The 26,968-nt window shown below is 48.4% G+C and overlaps 1 protein-coding gene across 5 annotated transcripts in view; it reads left to right on the top strand.

The window, feature by feature from the left end:
• The first annotated feature begins 5,440 nt into the window (after window positions 1-5,440).
• The window catches only part of PTK2B (protein tyrosine kinase 2 beta), a 149,660-nt gene continuing 128,132 nt past the window's right edge, over window positions 5,441-26,968 (top strand). For 3 of the 5 annotated variants that reach the window (XM_055427267.2, XM_055427268.2, XM_055427269.2), the window contains exon 1: window positions 5,442-5,623. The gene's annotated coding sequence lies outside the window, so the exon portion shown is untranslated. Of the gene's footprint in view, window positions 5,624-26,968 lie in introns of all 5 variants that reach the window. The other 2 variants (XM_055427266.2, XM_055427270.2) reach the window with 1 other exon arrangement.

The raw sequence follows: 26,968 nt of genomic DNA on the forward strand, positions 1-26,968 counted from the left end.
AGCTGCTCCCTGTAGGAGGAACATTTGTTCCTGTTTGCCATGTTCCCCATCTAGCCAGCTTCCCTCACACTCCCTGCCTCCATCAACATTTGGGGTTTTGACCCGTTGTTTGGAGGTCCCCCTGGTGGCTCAGACAGTAAAGAATCTGCCTCCAGTGCAGGAAACCTGGGTTCGATCCCTGGGTCTGGAAGATCCCCTGGAGAAGAGAATGGCTATTCATTCCAGTATTCTTGCCTGGAGAATCCCATGGACAGAGGAGCCTGGCAGGCCATAGTCCATGGGGTCGCAAGGAGTCAGACACAACTGAGTGACTAACAGTAACACTTGGAGGTCCCCAGTGAAGGCTACACATTACTGCTACTCCTTGTGAAGGAGTGAGGGTGGTAAAAATACTCTGGTACAGACTGCAACTTGACAACTTGACAAAATGAAATCTAAACCGATGTTCCATGTTCCTAAAATTTATCTTTAAGCCCCCAATTATTTTATGGCAAACATTTTCAACAGAAAAATTTTTGAATTACATCATGTGCTTTTCTCTTTCTAAAATAGAGGATGCAGAATATCATTTAAGCTTTTCTTCATGACTTACTAAAATAGACAATAATCACTGCGCTCATCTGGGTAATAATGGGGTGCCCTCAGAAGTTAATGAAGTGTGCATGATTCTTTGTCTCTGCCCCTTCAGTGGCCACAGATCCCTGTGATTTGCAGGTTCTTGCATCGGCTGGGCTTTCTTTCTTTCTTTGTTTATTAGAGCCTGCCTACAGCAACCTGCACTTCCTTCCTAGTTGATGTTTCTAGCATAGTGTGGGCTGGAAGCTGATAGCCATGTGTGTTAGAATCTCTGGCATCAACAATGGCAAAACAAGATTCACACAGTCATTTGTTACTTCAGAGCTTTTCCATAGGCTGGAGGTGGGGGGACCTGGTGAGTTCATCCACAGGTGGGGCTAAGGATTGAAAACCAAAGTCAAAGTCACAGGACACTGAGCGGGCAAGGCGGGCTCCCCTTGCATGCAGGCACCCTCCAGGAGCATCCCAGAGCCCACTGACCTGCCTCCACCTTGAGGGGCTACAGAAAGGCTGGCAGCAGTGCCCCAGGCTGTGAAAACTGCTGAAAACAAAAACACTCTTCTGCCTTATCCATCTGCCCTTCCACTTGGGTACCCAAATTAATTTCTCAGTGCATTTAATATCATTTTATTTTTCCAAAGGAGATACTTTGGATTATGTCCCAGAATTCTTCCCCCCTCTGCCCCCGTGGAAAAATTTTATTTATTTTAACTTTGTTACTATGAATATTTTCAAACACAGTGTTAGAGATAATAGTATAATTAACCCCCACATACCTGTCATTCGTCTTATGTCAGTTCTAAATTTTGCTGTTTTTGTTTCTCTTTTCCCCTACACTGTTGGAGGTAGGATATGGAATATTTCTAAGTAACCATCATTTTTATTTCAGGAACACATTTTTTAAACTTACAACAGGTTATAATACCTCCCATTATTGTCCACTATGAACCACAGCACTAGCAAGAAAACTTCCATGTATTATTTCTAGTCTTATCACAACCCTGTCAACTATTCCCATTTTACAGATGGGGATGTTGAGGTTCTGTCTTAATTTGTATATTTAAAAAATGAGCTAAATGATGGTATATTCAAATGGGCTAAAGGATGCAGTTTTGGCTTTGGTTTTCAACAGAAAAACCTCAAGGCAGTAGTAACCTGAACAACTGAAGTGTTTCTTTCTCTCTCATGTAAAAAGTTTACCCAGGTCCAGGCCAAGCCTGGGCCCAGCATGGTGCCTTGATGACATTCAGTAGGGACCCAGGCTTTGTCCCTCATGTTGCTTAGCTATTTTCAAAGCCACAGGCCAAGAAGACTGCTTCAGCTTCCACCATCAGGTAGAAGTGGAAACGGGACTAGTGGAGGGCACACCCACTGGCCTGAAGGACTTGGCCCTGATGCTGCACACACGTGTCTACTCACCAGCCATCGCCCGGAACGTAATCACCGAGTCACACTTGCAAGGCAGACTGGGAAAGGCGGTCTTTATTTTGGGCAGCCTCTGGCCAGCTGAAAATCAGGGATACTACTATACGTGGAGAGAGGAGGACAAGCAGGAGTGCTTTTGTGGATGGAATAAAGGATTCTCTAGAAGTCGAGGGCGTGGTTTTGAGTCCTTCATTTTGGCTTCAACCGTGGCCCATTTAGTACACTTAGTGGTACCTGGTTAAATTAGAGGCAGATGGCTTTGGGTCGTGACCAACTTACTTATTCAGTCCTTGTGCCCATGAGTTTTTTTCTTTGTTTTTTGTTCAGGACACTTATAACCATGCTGTCCTTTTAAAATGAAATGTATTATAATAGTAAGTTTACATTATGCGATTTAACTCCATTGTCCATAATGGAGAGACTCCAATTACAACCATCATGTCCCTGCTATTAATGATTAATGGATTCAGCTTCTCTCTTTACCACCTGGGTGGTGGACAGATTTTTTATTTACCTTCTCCAAGCCTCCTTTACCTTTCTGCAAAATAGGAGTATTATAATCAACCTGAACTGTTGTGAAGATTACTTAGATGATGGGTAAAAGTTCCGGTCATGGTGAACACTCAACCAACTGTATACATATCTAAAAATAATAATTATAGTATTTTATAGCATTTTCATAGTTGTTAACTTAAGCATCACAGAACCTTGTGAAATAGGCCGTGAAGGTAGTCCTTAATCTTCTAGATTAGGAGATACGAGCTCAGAGAGAAGGATTCCACCTGTTCAAGTTCATGTCTTCCTTCTCAACTGGATCCTTGCCATGTGCATTTAAACCTGCATCTTAAGCAAATGATTAAATAGCCATGTTTCAACCCACAAGCACCTCAGCACCCCATCTCTTCAACATTCCTTTCAGCCAACATGCTGCCTCCATGTTCTCACTTCTATTTCATTCATTAACTGCCCCCACCCAACTTTTGCTCTTCACTCAGTTTGCTCCTGGCAAGAGCCTGACCTTAAGATCTCTGCTCCCTCTCACTGCTGTCCCACACCATCTCACCTATTCCTGTGGTTTCAGATGCCAACCGGAAGCTCATCACCTCATCACCACTTTACTGAGCTCTGGATAGCAGTGTGGGGCAGATCAAAAGACTCTTTTTCTAAAGTCTAGGCATAAAACAAACAGACCGTGACCTATGATAGGGGCAATAGGACTAGAATGAAAATGATGAATAGGAAAGATGCTTAGAAGGATTCCCAGAACCTAGAGACTGAATGACTATGGGGCAATGACTATAGAGTCAAAGGTGAATCCACCTGCGAATGCAGGAGCGCAACGGACACGGGTGCCATCCTTAGGTCTAGAAGATCCCCTGGAGGAGGAAATGGCAACCCATTCCAGTATTCTTGCCTGGAAAATTCCATGGACAGAGGAGCCTGGTGGGCTACAGTCCATGGGGTTGCAAAGAGTCAGACACGATTGAGCACACACACACTGGACAGAGTATAAGAAGACCTGAAGATGGAGTTATACATTGCAGGGAATTCCTCAAGGTCTCTTTCACAAATAAAACCTGTGATGCTACAATTCCAAGAGCTAGATTTTGGAGCTTCAAAAAAATTTCCTAAAGACTTCAACAATCTAAATATCTGAAAACTTTTCTTCCCCTGAATTAGGACTCAATGAAGATGTAATTCATGGATTTGGCCACACAGAGGCAGCATACACAAATGCACCTTTTATTAAACCAGTCTGGAGTAGCTTTGCTGTTGTTGAGTACCCACTGTCAAGACCTGGCACCAGACTCTCCACAGTTCACACAGGTCCCCTTGCCTTCACACCACTGGACCGTCATCACCTCATTCCCATGCCAGGAAGACAATCAGGTCACCCGCTTTCTGATGCCCTCTGACAAGTTCCTCATAGAGTGGTCAGTTAGTGCCTCATCTTCCCCCATAAGTTCCCTACTAACTCCAGTTTACCCTATCTGATTCACCTTGTCGCCTAAGCCCTAGCCAAGGTATCCCTGGGTACCTACTTGTGTGTCTTCTCACTGCTTTGTAGAACCCGGCAATACTTGGTGCTGAGAACATGGCTGATCAGTGTATGGGATTAACAAGGTTGTGAGTTCCAACAGATGGGTTGTAAGTTACCCTGCATGAGTGGGTGGGTCCCAGGCTCAGAGATTCTGATTTTCAGTAGCCCCAGAATCACATCCAGGTATCTGCATTTTAAGAGCTACAGATAGTCCACTGATCATACTTGCAGGAAACTTTGACTTTCTGATTTTGCAACCTTGGATATTTTAATCTAAATCTGTTTTCTTTTCAGAAAATGGGAAGAATGAAAGGAAATGTTAACATAGATAAAATGTAAACTGAGTGTTCCTTGGCACAGTGATTGGCATTTAGACATACTAACCAAATGCTGGCTTTTCTCCTGGGGTGGCCGGTCCTTTGAGTTTGGAAATGGTGGCAGGAGGAGGAAGACGGGGACTGGTTGTAGTGTACACTGGGCTGTCACAGGCAGCTGCACAACACCAGGGGGCGCCATGCTCAGAGATGCCTTTGTGAAGAGCATCCTCTAACAGTGTGGGAGATCCCAGTTCTTCTCAGGATACAGAATGAAGAAGTTTGGGGTGGGGCTCTGGAGAGGAACTTTGAGAAGGTGAGGAATGCTGAGTGACACACCAGCTTTTTGACTTTATGCTAAGTCCTGTTCACCTGCTCCTACTCAAGAAAAAATCTAGAATCTTTCTAGTGACAGAGAAAGGGGTTACTAAGTGTCCTTGAGTCACTGCCTCGACTCTTGCTGCCCTGCTGGCCTAAATGAAGAGGTAAACCAGACTCTTGGTCAACAAACCAAGTGGACTGATGTGGCGAGGGGACAAGAAAAGGCTGCCCAGCATCTATGACTATTGTGCCTCTGGTCCTGGCTGTTGCAGTGCAGGGACCTGGTCCATGGCATTCAGACCCCTGGACCAGTGCTGCCAAAGCCCCTGGTGACAGTCACCAGATCTCTGGTGCCCCCCCACCACCACCCTCCCAAAGCAGCACTTTAGGACTTGAAGAGACCCGTTGGGACACCGATGCTGGGAGTGTGGCAGGCTGCTAACGGTCTCTAGCTCTGCAACAAACCTGGGAGCTAAGAGGAAAGCTTCCCAGTGGAGAGGAAGGGAGAGCGAGGAGGAGCGGTAGGAGTTGGGGTGCTCAACTACTCAGGAGGTGGAAGCGGTGGTGACACAGAATATCAGGAGACCCCACGTGGGGTTGGGGGTGGCAGAGATGGCCCCCTCCCAGGTGGGCACGTGCAGCTCCGGAAATTGGCAGCGGCGTCTATTTCAGAGTTTATGGTAAGAGGCTGGAGCCACACACGCTCCGCACCGCAGACAACACACCCCACCCTTTAAGGAAGTGGGGAGGAGAGCGGCAGGGGTGTGGTTAAGTCGGAGGAGGAGAAGGGGAAAACACAAACCTGTCAGCGCTCTTCCTCAGCGGAGGCCTCCCGAGCCGCCGCGAGCCCCTTCGGAAGCGCCCCTTACCTGCCTAGCCCCGCCGCACCTGGCCGAGCAGAGGAGAAGCCGCAGCCGCCGCCACCGGAGCCGGCGCTTCGCCCCGAGTGAGTCCCCACCCGCGACCGATCGGCGCCGAGCGCCCGGCCAGAAGTTGGAGGCTGGACGAGGAAGGAGGGGTGGGGGGCGACTCCCGGGCCGCGGACCCAGAAGTGGGCGCCTCTGGGCCGGCTAGCCCTCGGCCAGGGGGAGAGGGAGTCTATTTGGGGAGTTAATTTGAAACTCAAGGGTGTTTTCTTTCCCCTCTTAGTTCTCTTATCGGGTTCAGACAGGGAAGGCCGGGTTATGATGAGAAGACTCAGAAGGGCCCCCTGCCTGCAAAGGTCAGATCAGAGAGCTTTCAGAATCCACCTTCCACTCCAGCCTCAGAGCCTTTGCCGGCGCCCTGCGCTGCACCCCCACCCCCCGTCCCTGCCCCTGAAGACAGCACGCCCACCCCGGTCACGGGCCCGTGAACACCCCGCAGCTCCCCGCATTGGATTCTTGTTCCCCCACCTGACCACCCCACGAGGCATCTTCTGTATGTTGCACTCCCGGCAAGGGCGTAGAGGCAGGACTCGTGTGTGTGTGTGTGTGTGTGTGTGTGTTTGTGTACCTGAGGCAGGACACGTGTGTGTGTGTGTGTGTACCTGAGGCAGGACTCGTGTGTGTGTGTGTGTACCTGTGTGCCCTGGGGGACTGAAGTGAACATCCGCTGCCGCCCTGGGTCTCTGTGAAACTACTTGGGAATGCCCCTAAAGAGTTAAGCTCCCAGCCGCCTTCTCCTCCTGGCAGGCGGTGCGTGGGCAAAGCCTGGGGTGGGTGAACAGGCAGCATATGGGTGCTGTTCTGAGCCCAGCAAGAACCCCACCAACTGCCCTAACCCTCAGCCATCTGACACTCTCTACTCCCTGCACCCCAAACTTGATGCTCAATCCAGTTAGACTCCTCCAAGGGTCAGAAGAAGGAACAGAATTTGGGACGCAGGGGACACTCACCAGGGGCACTCAGAAGCCAGAGCAGAGAAGAGCTTCCCCCGACCCGTAGCTGGACATGAGCCCTCGGGGGCAGTTGGTGCCAAAGATGAGGGAAGGGGCAGGAGGAGGCCCCTCCCTCGAGGGCAAGGAATGCAGTTGTGGACCTAACCCCAGATTTCACAACTCCTCTGGGGGCGGGTGAGAGGAGGCAGAGATGAAAAAGTGAGTGAAGATGGACGAAGGGAGGGAAGTAGACACACCAGGAGACAAGCTCTGGCAGGACACTGGGCTCTCCTTCCTTCATTCTGTACACATTGGCTGATTTCCTACCCCAGGCCAGGTGCTAGCACTGGGTGTCGGGGACCACGGTGTGCACCATCCACACCCCCACCCACCCACCCACCAGCAGTGCTGTGGGGAGGAAAGCAGCAGGTGCTGACCGCCCAGTGCTGGGGACTGTGGGAGGAACTGGTCAGGGTATCCAGGAAGGCTTCCTGGCAAAAGTGGCTCTAAGTGGAGACCTGAAGGATCAGAATTAGTCCAGGAGGGAAAGAGGGGGATGAACAGCACAGGGCACAGCAAGTGCTGAGACTGGAGGCCAGAAACAGCATGACGCACCCAGAAACTGAAAGTAGCTCGGGGTGTTCAGTGCGTGGAGAGTGCAGGGGCGAGGTGACGCTGCAGAGGTGGGGAGAGAAGATCCAGGAGGGTCTGCTCGGGCTGCCATGGCAACTCCTGTCACTCAGACCCTACAGCCAGCAGCCTCTGACTTGACTCAAGGGCGGGGCTTCCAGATTTAGCAAATGAAAATACAGAACACTCCTATTTGAATCTCAGATAAGCAATGTGTATTTGTCTAGTACAAGTATGTCCCATGCACTCTTTGGGACATACTTGTACTGAAACATTATTCACTGTTGATCTGAAATTCGGGTGTAACAAGACGTCTGGTATTTTATCTGACACCTGTCTTCCAGTATGGTGGTCCCCAACCTTTTTGGTTCCAGGGACCCATTTCATGGAAGACAGTCTTTCCACAGACTGGGAGGTGGGGAAGGATGGTTTCAGGATGATTCAAGCGCATTACATTTGTTGTGCATTTTATTTCTATGACTTTTACATCAGTTCCACCTTGGATCCCCAAGAATTAGATCCCGAGAGAAAGCCGAGGATGCTACTGTGCTTGGAAGTGAGGGGTGGGTAGTGTGCAGGCACCAAGGAAACAGTCTCATCTTGTAGCCAGTCCTCCTAGATTCCACTCTGGGGCTTGTCCACTAATTGACCATGTTGTCTCTTAAAAACAAAACCAAACAAAAACAATTCCTTAGTCTTTGGAGCTGAGTGGACCTGATCAAGTACCAGCTTGGCCACCTGCCTGCTGTGAGACCCCCATAAACCACTTAGCTCCTCAGATCCCCAGAACCTCTTCTCAGAAATGAGGACAAGAGTACCTGTTTGTCCAGGTTGCAGGCTGGATCCCTGGTCATGTATGTAAGTTACCCAGGGAATGCTGAAGAAAAAGTGGTAGATATTAATGTTTATAACACTTTCCTGGGGGTGACCAAAGTAGCATCCTCAAAGGACTTGGGGCTCATTTGTTTCTGTTTATATTTATTGAGTGCTCAGAGGTACCAAAGTCTTCCCAGGTGGCACAGTGGTAAAGAATCCGTCTGCCAATGCAGGAGATGTGGGTTCGATCCCTGGATCGGGAAGTTGCCCTGGAATAGGAAATGGCAACCCACTCCAGTATTCTTGCCTGGGAAATCCCATGGACAGAGTCTAGTGGGTTACAGTCCATGGGGTCACATGGAGTCAAACACTACTGCGTGACTGAGCACACATAGGTCCCAGGGGAAATATGTGGTGGGATCCCGCTCCCACAGAGAGAGTAGGTTAGCTCCTGAGAGGGAGAGCCTGGCTCATTTTTCAACTTTGTCTTTGACCGGCTGCCTCGATGCCCTGCTTCAAGGGAAGACATACCCAGCTCTTCTATTGGAGGACACCGGGGCGGGGAGCGGGGGCGGTGGTGAGGGGAGAGGAATGATTCAAAGAATTAACTGAAAGGAAATGTGAGTGAAGTAACAGGGAGAATCCAGGTAAACGGCTAACACAGTGGCTAACAGAGACAAACATGCCATAAAATTTGGCTGTCAATGTTCCCATTTTTATATTTTTTAAGATTTATTCATTTGACTGTGCTGGGTCTTCACTGCTGTGTCTGGACTTTCTCTGGCTGCATCCAGCTGGGGCCACTCCTCTTTGCAGTGTTGAGCCTTAGACTCTAGGTGCATGGGCTTCAGTAGTTGTGGTGCATGGGCTTAGTTGCTCTGCTGCCTGTGGGATCTTCCCAGACTAGTGATTGAACCTGTGTCCCCTGCATTGGCAGTCAACCACTGGACCACCAGGGAAGCCCAATGTACCCATTTTTATACTGAGTAACTTATTAGGAAAATAGAACTCAGGGGTAGAAGTAAGGATGCCTTGTTTTGACTTTTATGGGGGTGTTTGTAAGGGCAAATTAACTGGCATCCTGAAAGGGAACCTGGAAGGAGCTAAGAATCTGTTAAGAGAAAGAGGAAATGGAAAGTGTGTTTCCCTATGAGAACCTCTGGGTTAAAAATGGCCACTCTTTCCAGTGACTGAGTCTCCCCATCCTCCTTCCCAGTAATAAGCATTTTGTCCCCAGCTCTTAGAGCAGCATTGACCAAACAGTATTCAGAGGAACTCTGTGCCATGAGATGGTTACAGGTGTTCCACTGGTGGCACGTTCCAAGGAGCCCACTCCCGGATAAATATGCATTTGTCCCACATGTTTGCATGATCTAGACCATGGTCAATTCCACAGAAAACTCATCTGTATCGCTGAACTTACTTGGTGGTGGTGGTTTACTCATTAACTCATGTCCAACTCTTTCGACCCCATGGACTGCAGCCTACCAGGCTCCTCTGTCCATAGGATTCTCCAGGCAGAGAATAGAGTGGGTTACCATTTCCTTCTCCAGGGGATCTTCCTGACCCAGGAATCAAACCCAGGTCTCCAGCATTGCAGACAGATTCTTTACCGACTGAGCTATGAGGGAAGTCCCAGAAGTCCCTAAATTTTACTATAGACCCCTTGTAGTGGGTTGTTGTTGTTCAGTAGCTAAGTCGTGTCCGACTCTTTGTGACCCCATGGACTGCAGCACGGAACTCTTCCCTGTCCTTCACCATCTCCCGGAGCTTGCTCAAACTCATGTTCACTGAGTTGATGATGCCACCCAGCCATCTCATCCTCTGTCACCCCCTTCTTCTCTTCCCTCGATCTTTCCCACCGTCAGGATCTTTACCAGTGTGAGTCAGCTCCTCGCATCAGGTGGCCCAAGTATTGGAGCTTCAGCTTCAGCATCACTGCTTCTTATGAATATTCAGGGTTGATTTCCTTTAGGATTGACTGGTTTGATCTCCTTCCAGTCCAAGGGAACTCTCAAGAGTCTTCTCCAGCACCACAGTCCAAAAGCATCAATTCTTCGGCACTCAGCCTTCTTTATGGTCCCGCCCTCACATTCGTATGTGTAGTGGGTTGGAGAGGCCACTGTTACCTTCTCAAGGGAAACAGCAAATCCACACCTAGTGATTGTTGATGTGAGTGCAGTTCTTGGACCGAGCAGATCTTTCTGTGAGCATCATTCATCCCATACTTCTAGGCTGGACTCAGTAGTGTTCAACTTATGGAAGATCTTCGGGTACTGGGCACCATGTGCTCTGTCCCAGCATCACTCATGCCTCATGGACACAAACCCCAACATGTGTCAGCCTGCAGCCTCCTACGACAGTTCCCACCCATTTCCCGTGGTTCAGAGGACCCTGGAAAAGTATGTCTCTCAGCCCATAAGCCCTCTGGGGGTTATGGAGGAGTTCCGTGTGTTCAGATACTATTAAGTACAATTGAGGTAGGGGAGGGGAAGGAGTGTACCTTGGGTTAACCCTGCATGGTAGGTCTCCTGACCCCTAGTTTTCTCCCTGCCCAGGAGTCTTAGGCTCAGAGACCATGTGGTCCCAGCCTCCCAGGTAAATGGAATAGATATGGATAATCCGAGATGGCTGGAGTAGAGATGGACAATTGCCAAGGTGTGCAGGCAGAAGGGGTGGTAATTAACACAAGTTCTTGCTGGCTCCTGATCGAGAGTTTCTCTTAGACTCTGGGCCAGTTCTAGAGTAAAAGGGGAGGAGCAGGGAGATGGGTAATGGTCTCCGAAACACTAATGTGGTTGCTGGTTCTGTGGGCCAGTGCCTGGACTTGGTCAGCCAGTCCAGGTTCCAGCTTCAGCGCTGGGACTCCTGGTATGACATTGGCTTGGCCAAGCCCTGTCACCCTCTCTTCCTCATCTCTGAGATGGAGATGATGACAAGGATTTCTGTGAGGGGATACCAGGAGTAATAGTCAAAATATTAATACCTGCTAAGGCCTGGGCAGGAATCTAACAGAACCCAGCCCGCTGTGTCAGTGGTCATGGGTAACCTGGAGGGTGGACCAGGTAGGCAGTCAGGGCGCTGAGGGAGTGGACGCTTACTAACTTGGATGGACTGCTGTGCTGTGCTAAGTCACTTCAGTGGTGTCTGACTCTTTGTGACCCCATGGACTGTAGCCTGCCAGGCTCCTCTGTCCAAGGGATTTCCCAGGCAAGAATACTGGAGTGGGTTGCCATGCCCTCCTCCAGGGGATCTTCCTGACCCAGGGATCAAACTCATGTCTCTGATGTCTCCTGCATTGGCAAGCATGTTCTTTACCACTAGCGCCACCTGGGAGGCCCTCCAACATGGATGGACTAGTCCAGTGTTTTCATCTCCCAGATGGACTTAGGCACCAGCTTCATTGCCTTGACTGTACATAAGACATTCAGTCTTTTATCGGGCACATGGTAGGCATCCAATAAGTGTCAACTCTCCTTATCATTCTGTATTCACACTTAGAGTTAATCTGAGCTGCTGGGGAAGGAGCTTTTTTTTTTCCTGGTGATAAAGGCCTTCTTCTGAGGGGCAGAAGTCATCTTCTCACATGGACTGTCTCACCAACGTGCGATCACATATGAGACAGAATTCGTGTCTTGCCCCCAACCCATACCCCCTACTCCTGCCCCCAGTTCACTCTGTCAGCAGCCTGGCCAAATCAGCTCTTCAACCAACTGAGAACCTTTCTACTCCCACACATCAGACACGAGCCTGTGTGGTCACTGAAGGTGCAGAGGGCTGACAGGAGAAAATGGTGGCTTCAGCTTCCGGGTCGCTAGGCACCCAGCACAAAGCTCTGAGCCGTGTAAGGGGGTGGTGTTGGGGGAGGGGTGCAGCTTTTTTAGTCACTCTGCTGTTTCCCAGGGTATAATTATTACTCATGATCATGGTTTGATCAAGAGAGCAGGCTGGAGACTGTGTGCTCCGATGTACTTTTTACCTAGACCCAAGGAGTGGGTTGATAGCGGTGCAAGATTTTGTCTCCAAGTGACCCTCTGGGTGGGCTGTGGGTGGGCTGCAGACCCCACCTAGCTCTGACCTTACCCAGCACTAAAGGCAGCCAGTCAGTGTGATTAGAACCAAGATCAACCACCTCCAGTGCCTCGGAAGGGAACCTTCCCCTTTTCTATCCTGGTGACCATCCACTAACATTTTCCTCCTCTTCTGTGTTCTTCCCTTTTATGTCCTGAAATTCTCCCTCACAGGACCTGACACCATCACTGCCTAGACAAGGGTTCAAGGAATCCACTGGCCTGGTGTTGAGAGCTTGCTCCTTGTCTCGTGGACTATCTCCCTTTCAATAGGTCAATTCTCCCAACAACTTTGAGGGCACTCTGTTTCATGCCCCTTTTTTCTCTGACAGTCTTCCAGCTGGCTCTCTGACTCCCCAGCTGTTGCAGTCCCCATGGGACACATGCAGGGTGACCCGTCCAGGCCCCGAGAGTGGGCTCTTGTCTGACACTTGGAAATGAATTGTCTGAGGAGACATGCGTACTGACGAAGCAAGAGACCTAATTGGGAAGGAGCGCCCGGGCAAAGAGCATTAGGGTAAAAGGACCCAGGAGAACTGCTCTGCCACGCGACTCACAGTCTCAGGTTTTATGGTGATGGGATTTATTTCTAGGTTGCCTTTGACCAGTCGTTCTGGCTCAGGGTCCTTCATGGACCCTGAGTTCACACGTTGCTCAGCCAAGATGGACGTCAGCAAAAAAGATTCTGGGAGGTAGTTGGACATGTGGCATCTCCTTTTGACTTTTCCCCAACTCTTCTGTTTGGGGGTGGCCTATTGGTTTAAGACAGGATCTCCTGTCATAAAATAACACACACAAGTGGCTACTATGGTGCCTGGTCAGGTGGGCGGTTTCAGTCAGTGTGCTTCCCCTAACAGGCCCATTGGGAACTCTACCCCAAGTTCAAGTTTTGCATGGGTACCATTTCCCACCAGTGAGAGAATAGTCCCTCCTCTGGTCTGTGCCACTTGGAGCATCACGTGTTTTTCGGGTTTCTAAATTAATGTCAACTGTCCCTCCTCAACAACCCCCCTCAACTTCCTCTCTAGCCTTAAGTAGTGTCTTTGTTCTTTAGGAGCTTTGAGGGTGAGAACCCAGCTCCTCTCTTTTTGGTTCAGGTGTATGCTCTTCCCACCCTTAGCTCCTGCTCCGGGAGGTAACCAGAGATCTAATACTCTAGCGCCTTCAAAGATGCTCTTACCAGCATCGGCTTATCTATGGTAAGACACCAGGCGCTGAAACACGGTCATGCCTGTTGAGCCAGTTGTGAGTGGCTGTGAAGTTCCCGAGTCCCCAGCTCAGCACTGGCAGATTGTCAGCTTGGGTGAGTGGGAGAACAGTCAGGGGTCAGGAGACCCAGCTCTGGTTTAAATTCTTCCAGTTGTTAGCTGTGTGACTTCGGGCAAAGTAACTTCGCTTTTCTCACTCAAAATGAAGAAATAGTACCTCAAGTTTGATAGGGTCATTGAGAGAAACACTTAACTTATGTGAAGTTGTTCCATAAGACACCCCAGGCATGATTCCTGGAAAGATGAAGAGTTTGGGTCAGAAAGACATGGGTTGAGTCCTTTTTTTCTTATTATTTATTTATTGATTGGCTATGCTGGGTCTTCATTGCTGTGCGGGTTTTTACCTCGTTGAGGAGCACAGGCTTCTAATTGCAGTGGCTTCTCTTGTTGCAGAGCACAGGCTCTCAGGTGCCCTGGCTTCAGTGGCTGTGACTCCCAGGCTCTAGAGTGCAGGCTCAGTAGTTGTGGAGCATGGGCTTAGCTTCCCCGTGGCATGTGGAATCTTCCCAGACCAGGGATCGAACCCATCCATATCTCCTGCATTGGCAGGCAGATCCCTATCCACTGGACCACAAGGGAATCCCCGTGGGTTGAGTCTTGATCTGTCACTTTTTTCCCTAGATGACATAAAGCCAGTTATGTAACCTCTCAAAGCCTGAGTTTTCTCACTTGTGACTAATTCTTGGCATTTGTTCAACATTTCTCCCCTCCTTCAGCCCCTTGTCACTCACAGAGTATATTCTTTCCCCGAGTTTGAAGGATTGTATCTTTCCTCAATGAGTTTGCAGTCTTCTTAGGGACATAATGAAAGTGAAAGTGTTAGTCTCTCAGTTGTGTCTGACTCTTTGCAACCCTATGGACTGTAGGCTCCTCTGTCGATGGGATTCTCCAGGCAAAGATACTGGAGTGGGCAAGCCATTCCCTTCTCTAGGGGATATTCCTGACCATAATACATAAAGATAAATAACTGTGAGACCAGATAGGGACTTTTGGTTCCATAAAGGAGGCACCAATAAAGTACAATGAGGTCAGAGAACAGAGAGAATTCTTCTGTCTTGGGAGTCTTGGAATGCTTCCTGGATGAAGTAGCATTTGAAAAAGCTCTCAAAAGATGTCCAGAGTATGACCCTGGAAACATGGAATGATGGTTGTTGTCAAAGAGCATGAATAAGAGGGAGGCTGGAAGGCATGATTTGAATGACTCATTTTGGCTGGAGCCAAGAGTATCAAAGGGCAATTAAGATAAGGGTGGAGAATAAGATAAGGTTGGAACATGGTGGCTGAGGGATTGGACATGATTCCGCAGGCTATTGGGAGCCACTGGACTTTGTTCTGAACATGGGTAAAGGGTTAATGATCAGGTTTGGGCAGCAGTGTATAAAGTAGATCAGAAAGAAGAGAGCTTGACCTGGAAAGAGGGGCATGGAGGAGTCTATTATAACAGCTCCTGCCTCAAGAGTCTGGATAAATTCTGTGATCTGGGATGATTTGCAGGTCCTGGAGAGTGTCTGCTGGTTAGTCGGAGGCTTCTGTGTTCTATGAGTTGAAATTGGTCCTGACGTGGATTTAAAAGATGTAGCATTTATGGGAGCATCAAACTGTTTAGGCTATATAAGTAATTCGTCATTCCCCTTAATCTTCTCCTTCCTCCACGTTCCTGATTCACATGTAAGCCATTTCCTGTGGACCTCATCTTTGGTGGAGATGCACTGTCATCTTGTCTCGAGATCCAATGGCGGCTTTCTGGAGAGGCATGCAGCTCTATCTACCGCCTCCAATCCACCCTCATCGCTTCAGACGACTCCTGGTTCCCTCCTCCTGCCTGATCCTCCTCCCTTGCTTCAGCTCTCCACTTCCAAGAAACTGTGAGAGATGTCCACTTGAGTAACTCATCTTCAATGCTGCAGGCTGAAAAAGGAAACTTGCTGTTTTCCTACCCGGAAGCCTCACCTTCTGGCTCCGCTCCTCGTCACAAAGTTGCAGTTCTCCTGGGCACACAGTTGTAGTCATCCTAGTCAGAAACTCTGGGTTATCTTCCCTTTCTCCTCTGCTCACATCTTACCACTCACTCATCCTGCAAATTCTTTCTTCGTGCCTCTCATTCCTTCCTCCCCCTTCCCATGGCCCTGCTCTAGTCTGAGCCATGTTACCTGATATCACCGGATATTACCTCACTGCCTCTCCTTGCTTCTAGATTCCTCAGAAGGTCGTATGCCTCTAGGCAGATCTGGATCCCTTACATTTACTGTTTAATGCCCTCTGTAATCTCACCTCCATTTACCGTCTCTCCTAACTTCCCCATACTTTCCAAACTAAGCCCTTCACCCCAAGTAGCCTGGTCTGCTTGCTACTGCTGCTGCTAGGTCACTTCATCTGGCCTCCATCAAACCTATGCCCAAATCAAACCTCTGCCCAAATCCTCTTGGACTACCTGCCGGGACTGCCAGCCCCTTCACCCTTTTTCAATCAGACTCCTCCCCCAGGGCTCAGGCCAAGCCCCATCCACTTGTCTGTCCTTCTTCCAAACGCCCTCAAATACCAAGGGTTGGAAATTCCATTTTCCTCCTTTACACACTCATCTGGCTTGGCTCCCTGGGGCCAGATGCAATCTTTGTCCTCTGTGCTGGGCTTCACAACAGTCGGTTGCAACAGAGAGAGGACTGCATTCTCCATGTCCACCCACCATCCCCTACCCCCTACCCCCGACCCCCTGAGGTCAGGATGCTATCCTGGCCTCTCAGGGAATGTGCAGGTTTTCCAGAGCCCAGAGAGAGGGAGTGGGTGATTTAGAGCTTGATAATCCCTTTGATCTGCCTCTTGAGAAACCTATATGCAGGTCAGGAAGCAATAGTTAGAACTGGACTTGGAACAACAGACTGGTTCCAAATAGGAAAAGGAGTACGTCACCCTGCTTATATAACTTATATGCAGAGTACATCATGAGAAACGCTGGGCTGGAAGAAGCACAAGCTGGAATCAAGATTGCCAGAAGAAATATCAATAACCTCAGGTATGCAGATGACACCACCCTTATGGCAGAAAGTGAAGAGGAACTAAAAAGCCTCTTGATGAAAGTGACAGAGGAGAGTGAAAAAGTTGGCTTAAAGCTCAACATTCAGGAAACTAAGATCATGGTATCCAGTCCCATCACTTCATGGCAAATAGATGGGGAAACAGTGGAAACAGTGTCAGACTATTTTTGGGGGGCTCCAAAATCACTGCAGATGGTGACTGCAGCCATGAAATTAAAAGACGCTCACTCCTTGGAAGGAAAGTTGTGACCAACCTAGATATCATATTAAAAAACAGAGACATTACTTCACCAACAAAGGTCTGTCTAGTCAAGGCTATGGTTTTTCCCGTGGTCATGTATGGATGTGAGAGTTGGACTGTGAAGAAAGCTGATCACCGAAGAATTGATGCTTTTGAACTGTGGTGTTGGAGAAGACTCTTGAGAATCCCTTGGACTGCAAGGAAATCCAACTAGTCCATTCTAAAGGAGATCAGTCCTGGGTGTTCATTGGAAGGACTGATGTTGAAGTTGAAGCTCCAATACTTTGGCCACCTCATGCAAAGAGTTGACTCATTGGAAAAGACCCTGATGCTGGGAAGGATTGGGAGCAGGAGGAGAAGGGGATGACAGAGGATGAGATGGCTGGATGGCGTCACCAACTCGATGCACATGAGTTTGGGTAAACTCCGGGAGTTGGTGATGGACAGGGAGGCCTGGAGTGCTGCGATTCATGGGGTTGCAAAGAGTTGGACACGACTGAGCAACTGAACTGAATCCCTTTGTTGAGCTGCTCCTCTCTCTAATCCATTGTATCCTTGCTTTCTTTTCCCTCTCATCCTCCTGCTTATTGAAATCATCCTAGCCAGGCTGAGTGACAGTGAAAAGTCAGGGAGTAGGAAAAAAGACCAGAAGCCCTGGTCAAGGGTGAAGTCACTTTGGGGATACAGGAGAGATTTGCATGGCACAGGTTGGCAAAGTGATTGGTCAGGAGTACGTACATGGTGGTAATGAGAATCTCACTTGAGATTCGGGCTTTGGATGCTGGAAAGAGTCTCTCCTCCACTGAGAGCCTGAGTGATGAGGAGATCCTGAGTGATGAGAGCCATTCTTTTTAGCCACTTGGGCTTCCACCCACCTGTGCATAGGCCTGGGGCTTGTCGTGGTGGCTGCAAATGAGCTGTCCAGAGGGTGGCTCTCCATGGTCCCCAGAGTGGCTTCTGGACCTCCTCCCTCTTTCTCTACCTGACTCTGTCTAGAAAAACTTCCTGCACCTGTTTGCTAAATGCTTAGCGGCCAGCCTGAGTTCACTCCTGGGGAGAGGCGTGGGGACAGAGAGAGCGCTGCCTGGGAAGCAGACCCAGGAAGTGGCTGCTCAGTCACCTCCCTGTCACTTGACCTTGGGTGAGTCACTTGGGTGGGCCGCTTCAAGCCTCAGGGCTTTTATTTTTACTTACAATAAGGGGGTTTGGGAGTTGTTAACCAGAGGATATCTCCTTCAACATGGATCTTAGGGGAAAGCCCAATGTGTAAACCAGGTCACAGTAGATCTTCCCAAAGTTCAAGCAGGGAGGGCAGGTCCCTCCATGCATCTCGAGGGGCCCAGAGCATCTGGGATCCTCTCCAGGCCTCCAGTTCCTGAGGTCCTCATTGTTTATGTGTCTAAACACACAGACAGTGGACAGCAGCTCTAGATTCAGGTGCATTCAGTGAAGAATGAACTCAAAGTAAGGAATGCAATCTGGGGCATGGCATGTGTACTGCAGGGGCTGAGAGGGGATTGCATACATGAGCACACTTGGAGAGATGCATAATTTCCACCTCTGAGGAAATGCACATGTTTATGAGAAGAAAGTCCAAAGCTTTCATCTAAGCTTCAAGGAACCTATGGCACCCCACCACCAAATATTAAGAATGACCCACAGGGTTTTGTAATCAATTTTATAGATTTTTAAAGGAATGATCTCCAACTTAAGCTCTGTTTTATTTCAGGTGAACTAGGCTGTAAGTTCTGTGGAGGTCAGAACACAGGTCTCAGCATTGGTACTGAGAGTGAGATGGACAGGTAGTGTTTGATATACAGCTGGCATTTGATACATACGTGTTTCATGCCTGGGCACATGTGTCTTCCAGTAAGGAGGGATGTGTACAGCACAGCTAATGTAAATATGTAAACATTTCAAAATGGGCTTCCCGAGTGTCTCAATGGTAAAGAATCCAACTGCCAATGCAGGAGATGCGGGTTTGATCCCTGGGTCAGAAAGATCCCCTGGAGGAAGAAATGGCAACACAATCCAGTATTCTTATCTAGAGAATCCCATGGACAGAGGAGCCACACAAGCGTTTCAAAATATTTAATGTATAAATTTAGAGACACGCATTTTAAAGCACTTGCTATTTGTATAAAATAATATATTACATTTAAAGTATGGCTTTCCTCCAACTCTCCCTGTTTACGAAACAGTCAACATTTCACTCACATCTTGACACCAGGGTCCTCTTCGCGTTTCGAATCAGCTTTCTGTGTTGGGGCCTGCATCACCTTCCCAACAGTCTAAAGAGTGTTGACTGTTTCTTATGAACACAAAAGCTGTTTGTATGTTTTTTAGTAACAGCCTTTTGGAGATAGAATTCATATACTATGAAGTTCATCCTTTCAAAATGTACAGTCTGGTGAATTTTGGATCTACAGAGTTGTGTAACCATCACGGCTGTCTAATTGCATGACATTTGTATCACTCTCTAAGAAACCTCATCCCGTCAGTGGTCACTCATCATTCTCCCCTCCTCCCAGTCCCTGGCAACCACTACTCTACTTTCTGTTTTTATGGATTTGTTTATTCTGGACATTTCATATGAATGGAATCATGTAACATCATAGGTCTTTTTGTGACTGGCTTCTTTCACTTACAATAATGTTTTTAAAGTTTATCCATGCTGTAGCATGTATTGGTCCTTCATGCCTTTATATTTACAGTTCAGTTCAGTTCAGTCGCTCAGTCGTGTCCAACCCTTTGCGACCCCTTGAATCACAGCACGCCAGGCCTCCCTGTCCATCACCAACTCCCGGAGTACACTCAAACTCATGTCCATCGAGTCGGTGATGCCATCCAGCCATATCATTCTCTGTTGTCCCCGTCTCCTCCCACCCGCAATCCCTCCTAGCATCAGAGTCTTTTCCAGTGAGTCAACTCGTCGCATGAGGTGGCCAAAGTATTGCAGTTTCAGCTTTAGCATAAGTCCTTCCAATGAACACCCAGGATTGATCTCCTCTAGAATGGACTGGTTGGATCTCCTTGCAGTCCAAGGGACTCTCAAGAGTCTTCTCCAGCACCACAGTTCAAAAGCATCAATTCTTCGGCGATCAGCTTTCTTCACAGTCCAACTCTCACATCCATACATGACCACGGGTAAAACCATAGCCTTGACTAGATGGACCTTGGTTGGCAAAGTAATGTCTCTGCTTTTTAATATGCTATCTAGGTTGGTCATAACTTTCCTTCCAAGGAGTAAGCGTCTTTGAATTTCATGCCTGCAATCAGCATCTGCAGTGATTTTGGAGCCCAAAAAGATAAAGTCTGACACTGTTTCCACTGTTTTCCCATCTATTTCCCATGAAGTGAAGGGACCAGATGCCATGATCTTCGTTTTCTGAATGTTGAGCTTCAAGCCAAACTTTTCACTCTCCTCTGTCACTTTCATCAAGAGGCTTTTTAGTTCCTCTTCACTTTTTCCCATAAGGGTGGTGTCATCTGCATATCTGAGGTTATTGATATTTCTCCCAGCAATCTTGATTCCAGCTGGTGCTTCTTCCAGCCCAGCGTTCCTCATGATGTACTCTGCATATAAGTTAAATAAGCAGGGTGACAATATACAACCTTGACGTACACCTTTTCCTATTTGGAACCAGTCTTTTCCAGTTAATAGTCCACTATTTGTATATGCCACATTTTAGTTAACCATTCGTCAGTTGATGAACATCTGAGTTGTTTCTACTTTTTTAACATTATGAGTAATGTTGCTGGGAACATTCATGTACAAGTTTTGGCATAGACTTGTATTTTCATTTCTCTTAGTTATAAACCCAGAAGTAGAATTGCTGGGCCATGTGATAACTACATTTACCATTTTGAGTAATGGCCAAACTGCTTTCAACAGCAGCTGCACCATTTTATACTCACATCAGCAATGTGTGATGGTTTCCATTCTTGAAACTCTTGTTATTGTCCGTAATTTTGATTCCCTGGTAGCTTAGACGGTAAAGTATCTGCCCGTGATGCAGGAGACCCGGGTTCAATCCCTGGGTCAGGAAGATCCCCTGGAGAAGGAAATGGCAACCCACTCCAGTACACTTGCCTAGAAAATTCCATGGATAGAGGAGCCTGGTGGGCTGCAGTCCATGGGGTCACAAAGAGTCGGACACGATTGAGCGACTTCACTCAGTAGCCATGAAGTGGTACCCTGTTGTGGTTTTCACTTTCTTTTCCCTAATGATTGATGATGTTGAGCTTCTTTTCATGTGTTTATTGACCATTCATACAGCACTTTGGAAAAATGTTTAATCAAACCTTATAGAAGATATTTCTTTTCAACGTCTAGAGCATAACTACTTAGTACATTGCTTTTTGAAAAATGATCTTTAACAAAATTGAGCACTTAAGGCTATGGTTGTTCCCGTGCTCATGTATGGATGTGAGAGTTGGACTGTGAAGAAAGCTGATCGCCGAAGAATTGATGCTTTTGAACTGTGGTGCTGGAGAAGACTCTTGAGAGTCCCTTGGACTGCAAGGAGATCCAACCAGTCCATTCTAGAGGAGATCAATCCTGGGTGTTCATTGGAAGGACTGATGCTAAAGCTGAAACTGCAATACTTTGGCCACCTCATGCGACGAGCTGACTCACTGGAAAAGAGTCTGATGCTAGGAAAGGTTGGGGGCGGGAGGAGAAGGGGACGACAGAGAATGAGATGGCTGGGTGGCATCACCGACTCTGTGGACATGAGTTTGAGTGAACTCCGGGAGTTGGTGATGGACAGAGAGGCCTGGCGTGCTGTGATTCATGGGGTCGCGGAGAGTCGGACACAACTGAGCGACTGAACTGAACTGAACTGAACCCCGAAATAAAGTTTCTGAATCTATATTATAGTAATATAATATGGAGATAAACTTTAAAAACATTACTGTAAGTGAAATCTATATTATAGTCCTGTGCTTCTTCTCTAAAACAGTTCTATCAGGTGACCTTTGTAAACAGTCCAAACTAACACTTATTGTAGTGGCGTCAAACTAATATGCTTTCCCAGCTTGTTCAAAATAGGGTGATTGTGAAAGCAGCCCGTAAAATGAAAGATTCGATAAGGACTAGAATACAAACTTCCTGTTTTATGACAGATAATTTGGGGAGAGAAAGAGCACACGTGATATTTAAAAATAGATGATGACCGAATGGATGGATGGATGGACAAAGGAAGGAATGTCCGCTGGTGAGACAGTCAATCAAGCAGCCACACCAACCTGGCCTCTTTTATTTCTTTATTCTCATGCAGAAAACCAGCACCGGTCTTTCATCTGTACTCAATAGAATCATATATAAGTTATTAATTTTTTTTCAAAAACTTGTAGTTCCAGGTTGGAAACAAGACATTTCATTTTATGTTGTCTGACAGTCTTTCTCATCTTCTTTAAAATGGGAGAACCACAGTCTGCCTGATTTCTGAAAGTGAGAAACCAAAGACCACGTAACAGGACTGCGTGGCTGAGGGCTATGCATTGGTGGAGCAGGACCTTTAGGGATGTGACGTGGTACAAGGGTTTTCTTGGGTTTGCCCCACCACTACTCTTCCTGCTAGCGTGAGGACTTGGGGTGTCTAGCCCTGGAGGCTTCTCTCCCTCGCTTCTCAGGGGTGGAATGGTCTGACCATCTCACAAACCACATTCCCTGGTGATTCACCAGCAGACTCCTCAGAGAGAGACTGCCCCTTCCATACTTCCCTTCCGGTTTTCTCTTAAGATACATGTGAGCTGGAGCATATAGCCCTCCTGGGTTTGGGGTATTGCTGCTGCTGCTCAGTTGTGTCTGACTCTTTTGACTCCAGGGGCTGTAGCCCACCAGACTCATCTGTCCATGGAATTCTCCAAGCAAGAATACTGGTGTAGGTTGCCATTTCCTTATCCAAGTGATCTTCCTGACCCAGAGATTGAACCCACATCTCCTGCATTGAAGGCAGATTCTTTGCTACTGCGCCACCTGGGACGTCCAGGTTTGCTATAAGAGTGAGGAAGGGAAAGAGGAAGATTGACTGGCAGGAAGACTAGAGTGGAAGTTGTGGCCAGACGTGTGAAGAAGTGACAGACAGGGACGGAAGCTTGAGGGGAGGCTTTTAGAGGCCCAGACCCTAGAGGGGAAATCAGTGATGGATAAGACTGCTCTTTAGAAAGACCTTCCCAGCAGCCACAGAGGGACAGCCATGGTGTGGGCAGTCTGGGAGGCTGTGAACAGCTCAGGGATCCTGGACCCAGCAGGACGGCAGTTCTGCTGGAGTGTGTATGGTTGGAGTTGGGATCAGAGAACAAGGGGTGCTGAAGGGAAGTGTTGATGGGGCCTGGTCCCCACTTCCTTGACAGATGGTGGTCCTCAGGGAAATGGGGGGCACATCTGGTAAGTCAGGCAAAGCCTGGGTCCCTTCCCACCACTTCATTTCCTTTTAAAGGTATATTTTTTATTTTTAAAGTCCTTACTGAATGTGTTACAATATTGCCTCTGGTTTATGTTTTGTTGTTGTTTTTGCCACGTGGGATCTTAGTTCCCTACCCAGGGACTGAACCTTCAACCCCTGCATTGGAAGGTGAAGTCTTAACCACTGAACTCCCAGGAAAGTGCGTCCAGCACTTAGTCCCTTCCTAGGCAGTGTCCCAGCATCCTCTAGTGACAGCTAGTCCTTACTTCTTTGCCGAGACAGGACTAAGTCTAAGCTCTCTTCCCCTCTCCCACCCCCTATGTGATTGTTTATCTTGATGTTAAACCTCTGCAAGGAAGGAGAGTCTGTATTCTTCCTCCCTGAAGTGCTGTTTCCTTCTTTAAGAATGTGGGATCAGTGGGAATGTTATGTGGTGAATCTGAAGCCCAGCTCCTCATCACTTAGTACCTGCCTTGAGCCAGGTGATAAGCAAGGTGTCAGAGTTACAAGGGTGCACAAGAGAGCATCCTCAAGGTGAAAGAACCATGTAAGAGCCTCATTAAAACCAGATGGGCTGTGAGATGATGGCCAAACCCTGTAGATACACAAAGCCCAGAGCCACCCACGTTATCGGGGGAGGCTAACAATGCTATACTGTTGAGGTGATGCTGGGAAGGGTTTTAAAGAATGTATAGGAGTGTACCAGGCAGAGAAAGGGCAGGGAGGCACCCCACCAGGCAGACAGCACAGCAAATTTAAAGACAAGGCATCAAAGAGTGTGGATGGTCTGGGAAGCTGTGAACAGCTCAGGGAAGCTGGAGCTGGCCAGACAGCAGTGGGAATAAAGCTGGAGGGATGCAGAGAGGCACTTTATTATGGTCACTAGGCACTGGACTTTGTTCTCTAGCAATAAGAAACAACAAGACAGATAAGAGAGTGTGTCTATAGGATGTGTAGCCATAGGAGTTTTCGAGCAGGGAAGCGAGTCAGATTTTTGTTTTGGGAAAGAGGACTCTGGCCCCAGACCAGAGTGGCTCTTGCGCCAAGTGCAGACAAGGGTTGGCTCAGAGACCTGTAGACAGGCATTTCTGGGGCACGGCCATGGCCAGCAGCGGTGCTGTGCCAATGGCCCAGAGTCCCTGTCGTCAGCTTGGGTGTCGCAGCTACCCACACCGCTGGCTGGCCAGAGACGGTGGTGACAAGAACTGGCCCACAGAGCTGGCTCTGAGAAAGAGCCTACTTCTCGTTTCCTTCCCCTGGACATCCATCCTCGTGTAGTGAGGAGGGGGCTGAGTGGACAGAGAGGGGCTTAGCCAGGGGAAGGGGAACCAGCCTGCCTTCAGTGAGTGGTGCAGTGGGTGAGACTCAAGCTGCAGGAACAGGGAATCTAGGAGAGGGTGCCTACTGCAAAGCAAGGGGGGTGCCAGGCATCCTTGTTGGCCCCTCCAGTTGGAATAGGGTGTCCCACAGGTATTATGGGATGTATAGGATATTCAGGGCTTCCCAGGTGGCGCTAGTGGTAAAAAGCCTGCCTGCCAATGCAAGAGACACAAGAGATGCAGGTTTGATCCCTGGGTCAGGAAGGTCCCCTGGAGGAGGAAATGGCAAGCCCACTCCAGTATTCTTGCCTGGAGATTGAATCCCATGGATAGAGGAGCCTGGTGGGCTACCATCAATAGGGTCGCAAAGAGTAAAACACGACTTGAAGAAACTGAGCACGCTCGAACGCACTGGATATTCAGGGCCAGAAGACTCTGGTGGAGGAGGGTAGGCAGAGGGATTTGTCACAGGATGGAAGCTCACACTCCGCCTCCCCCGTGCCCCCCTCCCCCAGAGCTCTTGGCTGTACCCTCCACTTATGCCAGGCACATGTTATCTTGAGATAAAATTATTTTTTCACAAGTACACGCCTTGTTCAATGGAATGGGGGAAGGCGGGGACCTCGCCTCCTGCCCCTGTATCTCCCGACACTATTCCAGCAAATGTCAGGCTACAAACTCGTGCTCAGTAAACACTTGTACAGACAGAGAAGAGAGCAGAGGAAAAAGTGCTTTATTTAGAGATGGTCTCCAATACTGGTGAAAATGAGGGACATCAGAGGAGTTCAGATAAAGCAGGATGTGAAAAATCTCATCAGCTACTGCAAGAGACAAGCGGGCAGAGGACTTCCTGACCCCAGGACATGTGTACCTCGTAGAACTTTCAGGGCGGAAGCAACCTAGGTCCTCCAGCGGAGCAGACAGTGGTGCTGATCAACCATCAATACCACCTCAGAATCAGCTGGAGAGCTTTCAAAAGCACAGACAACTGGGCTCCGACTCCCTCTGCGTTTCTGACAGGTTTAGAAGTGATGGCGATGCTGCTAGCCTGGGGACCACTCTGTGTGTTGTGACCACTCTGTTTCTTGGGGTGTGTCTTAGAGCTCCCCTGGAACCCCTGTGTCTGTCTGCAGTCGGACCCACACAGGCATCTCTTCCCTCTTTTGGTTTTGCTCTGTTTTGTCCTTAACGCTCCCCAAATGGTTCCGATGCCCTCCGAGGTTGAAATACATACCGCATCTCCACAGACTTTGATATGACGCCTTTCCTGTCCGCAGCCTCACTGGCTTCAGCTCACCATCCTCTCTATCCCCAACACTCTCTTCCTGACTCTGCTAGCACTTTCTTCCTGCCTTGTTTTGTCATTTGTTATGTGTGTGCCCTCTGTCTGAGTCAGTGCGGGTGGCCAAAACAAACTCAACTGAGTGGTTTAAACAGCAGTCCTTTATTTTCTCATGGGTCTAGAGGCTGGGAGGCTAAGGTCAGGCTGTCAGCACGGTTGGTTTCTGGTGAGGACTCTCTTCCTGCCTTGGACATGGCCACCTTCTTGTGTGTCCTTTCTTGCTTTATCTTTGGTGGGAGTGTGTGTATAAGAAAGCGGGAGGGAGAGAAAGAGGGAGAAAGACAGAGGGATGGAGGAGAGCACGCTCTGGTCTCTCTTCCTCTTCTTACAAAGACTAATTCCATCCAATCAAGGCCCACCCTTACAACCTCCTGCGTGTGTGCAAGGTTGCTTCAGTCACATCCCACTCTTTGTGACCCCATGGACTGTAGCCCACCAGGCTCCTCTGTCCGTGGGATTCTCTAGGCAAGAATATTGGAGTGTGTTGCCATGCCCTTATTCAAGGGATCTTACTGACCCAGGGATTGACTTCATGTCTCCTGCATTGGCAGGCAGGTTCTTCACCACTAGCGCCACCTGGGAAGCCTCGTAAGACATTCAGTTCAGTTCAGTTCAATTCAGTCACTCAGTCGTGTCTGATTCTTTACAACCCCATGAATCACAGCACGCCAGGCCTCCCTGTCCATCACCAACTCCCGGAGTTCACTCAAACTCATGTCCATCGAGTCGGTGATGCCATCCAGCCATCTCATTCTCTCGTCCCCATCTCCTCCCGCCCCCAATCACTCCCAGCATCAGAGTTTTTTCCAGTGAGTCAACTCGTTGCATGAGGTGACCAAAGTATTGCAGTTTCAGCTTTAGCATCAGTCCTTCCAATGAACACCCAGGATTGATCTCCTCTAGAATGGACTGGTTGGATCTCCTTGCAGTCCAAGGGACTCTCTTCTCCAGCACCACAGTTCAAAAGTATCAATTCTTCGGCGATCAGCTTTCTTCACAGTCCAACTCTCACATCCATACATGACCACGGGAAAAACCATAGCCTGGACTAAATGGACCTTGGGTGGCAAAGTAATGTCTCTGCTTTTTAATATACTATCTAGGTTGGTCATAACTTTCCTTCCAAGGAGTAAGTGTCTTTTAATTTCATGGCTGCAATCAGCATCTGCAGTGATTTTGGAACCCCAAAAAATAAAGTCTGATACTGTTTCCCCATCTATTTCCCATGAAGTGATGGGACCAGATGCCATGATCTTAGTTTCTGAATGTTGAGCTTCAAGCCAACCTTTTCACTCTCCTCTT

Source organism: Moschus berezovskii, chromosome 7 (genome assembly GCF_049115385.1).
Source record: "Moschus berezovskii isolate FMDL1 chromosome 7, NW_MosBer_1.0, whole genome shotgun sequence".
Lineage (NCBI taxonomy): Eukaryota > Metazoa > Chordata > Mammalia > Artiodactyla > Moschidae > Moschus > Moschus berezovskii.